The sequence below is a fragment of the Zingiber officinale genome, chromosome 1A (genome assembly GCF_018446385.1).
Source record: "Zingiber officinale cultivar Zhangliang chromosome 1A, Zo_v1.1, whole genome shotgun sequence".
NCBI classification, from domain to species: Eukaryota; Viridiplantae; Streptophyta; class Magnoliopsida; order Zingiberales; family Zingiberaceae; genus Zingiber; species Zingiber officinale.
This window is the reverse complement of record NC_055987.1, coordinates 166620003-166630735: the sequence shown is the minus strand read 5'-3', so window position 1 is coordinate 166630735 and position 10733 is coordinate 166620003. Positions and strand designations below refer to the sequence as shown.

General features: G+C 37.3%; 1 long non-coding RNA gene and 1 pseudogene across 1 annotated transcript; both read left to right on the top strand.

Annotated features, from left to right (window-relative positions):
* The first annotated feature begins 349 nt into the window (after window positions 1-349).
* On the top strand, window positions 350-1158 carry LOC122012166. Its single transcript, XR_006120153.1, has 5 exons — window positions 350-394; window positions 574-681; window positions 764-827; window positions 918-1016; window positions 1102-1158. It is a non-coding gene; the product is annotated as an uncharacterized LOC122012166 (long non-coding RNA).
* A 6184-nt stretch (window positions 1159-7342) lies between these two features.
* LOC122039351 lies at window positions 7343-7489 on the top strand (annotated as a pseudogene).
* Window positions 7490-10733: the final 3244 nt, after the last annotated feature.

Here is a 10733-nt window from a genome sequence, read left to right as displayed (position 1 = left end):
CTTGATTGGAACAACCATTCTTGACCAGCCACCAAATGTGGTTATTCATACAAGTGTTTATGAATGTATACAAGTGTTTATGAATGTATCTTCTATGTAGGTTATTTATAAAAAGCAAAAAGAACGAACGATGCATTATAAATATCATCACAGACTGTCTCACAAGGGTTACATCGTCTTAGAGGCTGAATTGGTAAGCTTTGAAGCATTGTATTTGTCATTTTCAAGCAAATATTTAATATTATGTAACTAATCATTTTTGGAATTATAGAGGGAGAAAAAATTAATTGTTGAAAATGAGGAAGTTGATAGATCGATACTTTGGTGTAAAGCTCACGAGGATAAATCTGGCAACATAACAAATATGGAGATAGCAGAAGTCGTTGAAAAAATTGTAAATATTTTTTTAATCTAATTTTCATATTGTCTTGCTAAATAATATTGGAATTTTTGGATTGATTTGTTACAATCTCATATTGTAGGATGATTTGTTGGAAAAGAAAGTCATAGGAGAGTTCAAATCTTCTGGGATAAATGATGTGTTAACCACTGTTTATATTTTCATTTGTATAGGTACCATTGAATCTTGACTATAATTAATGAAGATAAGAATATGATATATTTATTAGACTCTTTGAGTAACAGGAACCGAGACTAAGCTTGACAAACTATTGTGACCAAGTAAGTAGTAGATTATACTGATTTTGAATGCATTCAATTCATTATAGGTTGTAAAAATAATTTTCTATTGTTTACAATGTAGTGGGGTCAAGATATACAATGCATCAAGGGATATTTCAAAAGGAGCAGGTTTTAAACAATTGACAGTATGTATTGTGACTATGTCTTTAGACAACAATTAATAATTTTTATTATTTGGATTGTGACTTCTTGTATGACATTTTCAATTTCATTAGGGTAATCTTAAACAAAATGGTGGTGTTGAATGTGGATATTGTGTGATGCGGTTCATGAAAAAGATAGTCTTGGATGAAGATCCACAATTGGAGAGAAAGGTGAATTTCTTCTTTATGAAATATTTTTTTTTATAAAATATTGAGTTATTTTTTATTGATCCTCAAACTTCTATTAATGTTTTAGTTTGCAGCATCAAAAAATAAACAGTATTACAATCAATCTCAGTATGATGAAGTCAGAAGTGAATGGAGCGAATTCGTCTACTTCTATGTGGGTGCCTAAGTGTAGGCTATGATATAAATTTTAGACATGTATTTAGAGATTTATGGATACAAAAGTTTTAGGGTTATGGTTAAACATGTCTTTTATGAATACACTTTTGGATTGTATTTGATACATATTTGTGATATATTTGTTTAATTTTGATGGTAAAAAATATTGTGTTGTAACAAAATATTATAATATAAATTTTTGTCAATTAAAATTGTATTGCAGTAAAATATGCTACATTTGGGAAGTAGTTTGTATCAATTACTTCGCTACATTTGAATTTTTTTTTTGTAGTAAAATATACTCTATTACTTCTATACTACGATGAAGTAATACAATAATAAATACTTCGACTAAGTTAAATTATACGGAAGTAAAATAAAACATTTACTGCACCAAAATTCAAAAACTGTGAAGTCGTATATATATTTTACTTCATCAAATAACGTAACTTATGAAGTAATATATCAACAATTACTTCGGTATTTTTGCTGGTCTTGATGAAGTAATAAAGCTTTTTTACTTCGAAAATGGTTCGATTTTGAACCGGTTTTGAACCGGTGATAGACTTCGGTAATGTGTGCTGCAGTAAAAAATTTACCCTTTTACTTCACGTGCGTCTACTTCGGTAATTAACTACCTATTACTTCGGATAATATCCGAAGTCTATTGTCGATTTTCACATAGTGTTATTTTGTTGAATTTCTTCTATAAGCTCTAATCGTACTTGAAACTAACCTTCTTCACCATAGCCAATTAGTGCAGCTATTGCCCTAAATCCACAATGACTGTTAGGTTGAATATTAACAGTGTGAGAAATAATTTCTCAATAAAAGTATCATGTATGGGTGAAATTGGAGAGTGATCATGGGTCGTTTGAGTATTGCAAAACTTCGACCCCCTTCCACTTCTTCCTCTCCCTCGAGATGTTGAAGTCGGTGACCCTAGATCCTGAAGTGGATACATTTGCAAAAGAAGGTATGCGATGTCTACTTTGCTTATCTGTACCTGTAGGTCGACCTCTATGTTCTGCGTTGTACGAAGGAGCTCGAACTATACTTTGAGATGGATTTATCATATCGAAAAAATTATCTATCATATGCTCTTGCATATGTGGATTCATCCCATCTAATATCTCAACAATGTGGAATGTCCTGTTGGGTCATGCTCTCTCGTCATTAAACCAATGTACGTGTATAGACAATCTCCTCCAATGAGTGTTGATATTCTATAGCGGAATTGGAATGAAAAAATAACTGTAATGTGCAAGATCGTGCTCACATGACAATCTGTATATAATTTTGATAGAACAGTTGCATCTGCCAGCTAGTTGGTGAGATGCTTCCTCAATGCATTTTAGCCAACCAGAAAACAATTCCATTGTCTCTAATGAAATCCGACACCTCATTTGACTGAAAATGTCACCATGTAAATATTGATGACATGGAATGTTGAGAGATCTCCAAAATAATTTTGTAATATCCCTGAACTGAATTCTCAACATCTTCTGTATTTTTTTAAAAAAGATGTTTGTAAAGATGACATGGAATCTCCCAAATATAACTTTAATCTCGTATATGCAGACTCTGCCCTGTAATAAAAAAAATACATTGTGTTTTAAGAATGAAAATAATTGAAATAGTACAATAATGAACAAAATTGAAATAATAAAGATATAAAGTGATTATACCTTTGATTTGAATTACTCCTGAGGTGCATACATGTATCAACCTATGCTGAAACAAACTGCTCTTTATAAGGGTATAACCATGTCTCTCAAAGGTAATTTAGAACACTCTCGAATTGTTGATACTCCTTGCGCATGACATTTCACTTATGCTGGTAAGACCACTGTGTCGATGAATTAATGAGTGAGTGTCACGACATATAAAAACATTGTCACTCCAAACCAAGCATAGGGGCACAATTCTTCATTATGTACTAGTTTATGTGCCAAATATAAATGATGTGACGTGCATTGGGAAAACATATTTCAATGTCATTAATAAGCGCCAAATCTCGATTTGAAACAAACACCAATGATAACGATGCCTCCTTTTCAACCATCCACTTCTTTAAGGTACCTAATACTCATGTCAGTTGTTCAGTCCTCTCATTACTAAGATATGTGAATATAAGTCAGTAAATTCGCATTGTGGATGTGATATCCACAACCTCCAATAGTGGCATCTGATACTCATTGATCTTGTATGTGGCATCAATGATCAACATAGACGAAAAGTTGATAGACAGCTCTAGACTTTTTGGATGAACCCAAAGAATATCTGTGATTTCGCTGGTGTCTAGATTTATACGATAATTATGGAAGTATTCTTTCTTGATTAATTGCTCCAAGACATACTGAATAGAATTTAGATCGCCCCGTTTAGCAGATTTGTTTGTGAAAATGATATTATAAATGCTTTTGATTCCCGTTGTGTTTAACACTCTTTCTTTTAAAATACTAAGAATTTCATGATGTATGGTGTTGTTGGCCATGTAGAACATAAATTCTTTCTCTATAAGTTTTAACTTATACGGATACTCATGACCATCAATATATTCTGCTAATTAATGATTATGAAAATCACAGACAACCTTAAACCCCACATCACACCATCTAGAGGTATTGGCATATCTCGTAGCTCAAATATCATTCATATTTTTTAGTTCCAATATTTTTTTTAAGGATTGACCATCAACTAGATATTGTGGCGGTTTGTATTTTCCACCTCTTTCATACATAAGATGGCACTTTGGCAGCTTACCACCTTTTAAATTAGCAGAATTTTTAATAACCACTACAATACCATTCTTCAGGCCAATTGTTTTCCCCCAATTTATCATATCTTCTCTACTTTCAAATATCTATATAAAAAAATATAACAAAGATGTATAAGTATGACATTATCCAATCTTAACATAATTTCTCTACTTATAAAATAAATAATGAATATGCATAAAACAACAATAATAACTAACCTGATCTGTGGTAAATTCGGCTGTATAATCGCGACAATTGTTGGAGATACTTTCTCCACTAGGAACATTATTCTCAATTGACCAACTATCTGAAAATAAATCCAAATAGTCATCCATAATTTTCTTCTTTTAGGAAAAGAGAAGGAGAGACTGAGAAGGAGATAGCAGTGAAAATTTCGATTAAAAATAATAAATAAAATTGATTAAAAAATAATAAACAAAATAATAAATAAATGAAATTAAAAAAATATATAGGCAATTAAAGAAGGAGGGGTATAGAGGTCATTTAAAAGGATAAGTAGGGGTGAGAAGTAATTTGCTTAAAATGGTATTTTTCTTTTCATAGTTCAAAACTTCCTAGACAAAAGTTTAAACGAGGGAAAAAGTGATCTTTTTGGATTTAGCTTAGGTAAAGGTTTAGGCAAGAAAAAATTAATTAATAATAATTTGATTTAAATGTGGTAAAGGTGATTCGTTCACTCCTAACACCCCGTCAATCCGTCCTTAAGTTAATATGGAGAAGGTAATCACAGATGACTACTAACCATTAGTGCGAATGACCAAGGCATGGAGAAGAGCATTCTCGAACACACCAAGTTTTGACCCCAAGATCTCATGTGATAATTGTTAGGGTCGATTGATGCTAGAGGGGTGAATAGCTTGTCGCACTTTGGTTGCTTGCTTTGATGATATTGTTGCAGCGGAAAACACTCAAGCAACTCTCACAACGCTAACACAGAAAATTTACTTGGTATCCACCTCAAAAAGATGTGACTAATCCAAGGATCCGACTCTCACTCACTCATTCACTATGAAATAACTCCTTCTTGGTAACTACCGAAGGCAGAGAAGTCTTGTACAAACTCTCAATACAATAAGAAGAAATGAAGAAGCAAACACAAAGAAAATCATACAAGATTTTACACAAATGCAACCCTAGCTAGCTTCTTCTTCTTGTGTGGAACGCCTCTTGACCTTGGAAGTGCAGCAACACTTTACTCTAAGAAACTTCAAGAATTGGTGAGAACCTGTGAGAAAAGATCGCAAGAATTGGAGAGTCGAGCTACTGAGTCGCTGCGAGGAAGACAGCTTTAAACTCGACGCTTCCTTCGCAATGGTCACATCCCAATCGATTGGGGAGGCATGAATCGATGGGTCGATCGATTCAAAGCGCCTTTGTGCTCTGCTGGGAAAGTCCTGAATCGATCACTCGATCGATTCAGTCTTTATTACGTCGCGCGTAATTTCCAGTTGCCAATCGATCAGCCGATTGATTGGCGGTGCCTAATCGATCGGCTGATCGATTGAGTAGACTTCTATGCATACGATATAACCTCCCAATCGATCGACCGATCGATTGGGCTGCTACTTATTGTAGCACTCTCCCAATTGATCGGCTGATCGATTGGGCTTCTGTTCAATCAATCAATTGATCTATTGACCACCCTTGACTTGCTTAACTCAATCTCAAGGGCCCCAATTCCAACATCCGGTCAACTGTGACCTGTTGGAACTCCTCATGCCTAGCATCCGGTCAACCTTAACCTACCGAGACTTCTTCACTAAGTGTTCGGTCAATCCTTTGACCCACTTGGACTTTTCTCCTTGTACCAAGTGTTCGGCCAACCATGACCCACTTGAACTTACCGTCTCATGCCAAGTGTCCGGTCCTCCATAACCCACTTGGACTTCCTTCCACTAGATGTCCGGTCACCCTTAACCCATCTGGATTTCCTTGTGCCAAGTATCCGATCACTCCTTTGACCTACTTAGACTTCCTGACACTAGGTGTCCGGTCAACCTTGACCCACCTGGATTTCCACGTGTCTGGTTTCACTCACCAAGTCTTTACATTTGTCTAGCTTCACTCACTAGGACTTTCCATCTGCCTAATTTCACTCACCAGGACTTTCCATCTGCCTAGCTTCACTCACTAGGACTTTCCCACTGTCTGACTTCACTCATCAGGACTTTCACCTAGCTTCACTCACTAGGATTTTCCCACTGTCTGGCTTCACTCACCAGGACTTTCACCTGCCTAGCTTCACTCACAAGATCTTTCACCTGGCTTCACTCACAAGGATTTCCTAACTACCTAGCTTCACTCACTTGGTCTTTCACTTGGCTTCACTCACCAGGATTTTCCAATTGCTTAGCTTCACTCACTAGGCCCTTCCATATGCCTAACCTCCAATTAGGACTTTCCCAATCAAGTATCTGATCAAACCTTTGACCTACTTGATTCTTCTTCACATCTAACTGGTCAAACCTTGACCAGAGGAGAGTTGCACCAATGATCTCCCCAATCAGACGATTGCTCGTGCAATCTCCATATATTGTCAAACATCGAAATCTAAACATCGATACTCAAACTTGAGTCAACTCAAGCTTAATCAACCTGGTCAACCTTGACCCAGGGAATATTGCACCAACAATAATACCCTATGTCTCAACTATCGCACCGTCATAAGGGACGTAACAATTTGATTTAAAGATGTAATATATGTTAGGCTATTTTAGACCATAATTGCCCTCTCAGGTTAATAACTAAAGATTTAAGTTAGACACAAATTTTTAATATTTCTAATTTAATTGTCAATTTCATAAATTGTCGAACCAAAAAACACTCGTAATCTTACTATTTTATTAAAAATATGGACCATTTACTAATTAACTCTCAATTAATTTGGTAAAATTTTAAATAAAATTATGTTAACGTCCTTTTTTTTTATTTTCACACTGGAAATAATTTCAAGATTTATTAGTAATTTTAACAGACGCATCAATCAAGAATCTAGAGTTCAAGATACAGTTGTGGTATACTATTGGGAATTTTTGTCATTAATCAATCAGAGATTTAGAGTTCAACATTCAGCTGCAATGTAATATTAAAAATTTTTCTCATTAATTAATTAGTGATATAGAGTTTGAAACTTCGTTACGGCATATTATTGAGAATTTTTCTCATTAATCAATTAGGGAATATGCACTATCATGGTTCTCTTTAGTCCTACATTTTAGGATTGACAACACTGCAAGCAAAGAAGTCTCTATAAATACATTGGGTTTGCAACATTAGAAAGTATACTTTTCTTGATTTTTTAGCTAAGATCAAGTGTTATATTAAATTAATTTTTTTATGATAGAGAGTCCTGACTCACCCTTACCAAGTCCAGTTTATGGGTTTTTTTTACTAAGATCAAGTATAGTATTTGTTCTTATGAGTTTAATATCTGATATAAAAATTAAATTAATTTTTTATAAGGGAAAGTTTGTTACAGTAGCTTGCTATTAGGGTTCTCAAGCGTCGCCAATTTACGTGTATTCATGTATTATATTACACATATAACATGTGTGCACGATAATTAGTAATTATAAAAATTGGTTATCGTGTTGCGTGTGTAATATAATATATGAATGCACATAATTTTATAAAATGAATATTTACTGTTAAGTAATTACACTATCATTAAATCTTATTGTTTAATTACTTAACAATATGATTTAATGATAGTGTAATTTATTTTATAAAAATTTTGAGACTCCGAACCAAGTAACTTCTCGAGTTCTTATGGTTGTGTTCTGTTTTTGTTTTTAATTTTTCATTGTGTACTCATTTTCAAAACCTCAAAAAGAAAGTTTTTCAAAAGTCATGTGATTCACCCCCCTTTCACGTGCCACCAATCCTACAAGGGGTATCAGAGCCCGATTCGCTTTAAATTGATACAACCACCAATTGAGCAAGCGGATTATTTTTGTTTTCTTTCGTTTCAACTTTAAGTTTTTTTCGAGTATATCTGAATTGATATAATCACCTCTTCATAAAATTTTCTTGTTGCAATTTCTTTGAATTGCTCGAATTGGTGCAACACCAATCAAATTTTCTTATGTTTATCATTTCCCACACTACTAATCCAAGACATAGTCTTGGGATTTCTTTGTTACTTATTTTTTTGTGTAAGGTTCAAATAGCCCAAAGCAAAGGCTTCAACATCGCGCACACCTCACTCTTCACCGGGGATGACTTCCTGTATTGGAAGAGGAGAATGGAGGTGTAACTCAAGACGGGCATTGATAACCATGATTTTACTGTATTATTATGATTCATTTATGCATGGTTTTGATGTTGGTATCCTAGTTTAAATCATGGTTATATTATATTTTGTGCATTGTGTGTATTTTTGGACCTAATTGCAAATTATCTTATTTTTGGTATTATTTGATACTAATATTTGATTCTTATTTTGCAGGCATCAAAGGATCTTGGATTTGGATCTATTTGGACCGAAATTGGGCTCGAATCGGAGTTCAAACAAGAAGATCAAACTTTGGAGCATTATGGGCCGTTCATCAAGAATAGGACAGATCTGGACCATCCGTTGAAGATATGGCCGATCCAACTTAATGGGAAGCAGATCTGAGCCATTGATGAAGATCCAGAAGTTTTGATCCAGATCTGAGTTCATCCAGCCATTGATCCAGTTTAATTAATCTGGGCCGTTCATTGAAGACTGTGCAGATCCGGGCCATCCAGTGATGATCTGATCGATCCGACCTACAGGAGGGTAGATCCAGACCCTAGATCAACATCAGTACCTTCAGATCGGATTTGGATGACTTTTCACTATTGATTTAGCCCGGAATCATCTCAGCCGTCCATTTCAGATCCAGATCTGATTTAAATCTGAGAAGCTACAGTGAGCTTCTTCGTCGATCCTCCACAGCGCAGCTTCGTCCCGGCGCGCGTCTTCTTCCGGATTTCGGCCCGTTGCTCTTCTCCAATCAATCTCCCGAGCTTCTATCTTGGTGGTGAGCTTCTCGGCGGCGACATCCCGATCATCTGGAGCCATCGGAGAGTGTTCTCTCCAGTGGAATTTGGCTCGCGACATCTTCCTTTTCCAGCTCGATTTGGCGGTGGTCCTCCAAATCCAAGCTCTGATTCCCATCAGCAACATTCGGAGGTGGTCTTCCGGTGTTCCTGAGCTTCACTCGCCGTTCATCCGCGTTCCACAGCCTTCCATCAGATCCAGAGGCAGATTTCTAGATTTTCGGCATTTTCTTGGGTTTAGGGTTGTTTTAGCTCGTCGGGGGTGGTCCGTCGGCGTTTTTGAACCTTCCTTGAGCTGATATGCAGCTGATGTTGGTGCGGTTAGCACTAACGGTCTAACTCAGGTTTTGATGAATGACAAATCAGGTTAAGTTAGGTTTGTTGTTGTCTGAGACTTTTATCAAGTGTGCAGGAAAAGTCCAGCTAGGTCGACGGGCTGACCGGATAGCTGGCGAGAAGTCCAAGCGGGTCGACGGGCTGACCGGACGCTTGGCGAGAAGTCCAGCTAGGTCGACGGGCTGACCGGATAGCTGGCGAGAAGTCCAGCTAGGTCGACGGGCTGACCGGATAGCTGGCGAGAAGTCCAAGCGGGTCGACGGGCTGACCGGCGAGAAGTCCAGACGGGTCGACGGGCTGACCGGACGTCGGCAGGTAAGTGAAGGTAAGTCACTGGAAGGCAGTGACTGTGAGGACGCATTCCCGGGAAGGGAACATTAGGCGTCGATCCGGCTTAGATCCATTTCGGATATCTAAGTCGAGATCGTGACTAGATTCCGGTCTCGGAAAGACGGAATCTAAGTCATACTTTGCTCATCTATAAAACTGTGCTAACACTCTTTGCTGCAGGGTACATTTGCCTCGGACTAACCTTTTCTTGCAGGAGAAGGACTTTCCGGAGAAGAGGGGTCCGGGCGCCCGGAGGGGATCCGGGCGCCCGGAAGGGATCCGGGCGCCCGGAAGGCAAATTTCATCCAGCCGAGTCGTCGCCACGTGGAGCATCATGGTTTGTGCAGCTACGTCACATTCCAGGCGCCCAGAAGGGATCCAGGCGCCCGGGACAGCATATAAAAGAAGCCTCAGGCAGAAGCTTCAGAATCAATCATCTACTGAGAACTTTCGACTGCTGGTCCCGCTGCTCTACGTTCCTGCGACGCTAACAAAGCTCCGACAAAGTGCTTCTTCGTTTTTGGTTAATTTTCTTGTCGGTATTACTTTGTTTCATTAAGCATTTCCTGTATTCATTTTGTAATTATTATCGAATTGCTAGTGATTGCCCAACGAAAGTGGTCAAGGACCATGGGCCTTCGATAGGAGTCGTCACAGGCTCCGAACGAAGTAAAAAACAACTGTGTCTACTTTACTTTTCCGCTGTGCTAATACTCTATATTTTCGAATCGATATTCACCCCCCCCTCTATCGAACCTATCGGTCTTACAAGTGGTATCAGAGCAGGTACCGCTCTGATTTGGTGCAACCACCAATCAGACAGGGGGTGAAATATTTTCTAACTCCAAACTGATATTATTATCGTTTTGGAAGATTTTTTTTCGTTACACTTAGAGTTTCTATTTTTTCCCGCACTACTAATCCAAGACGAAGTCTTGGAATTTTTTCTAGTTAATTTAGTGTGTGCAGGATAAGATGTCTCAACAAGAAGGCTTCAGCACAGTTCGTCCTCCCCTATTCAATGGGGATGATTTTTCGTACTGGAAGAGAAGAATGGAGGTCTACATGA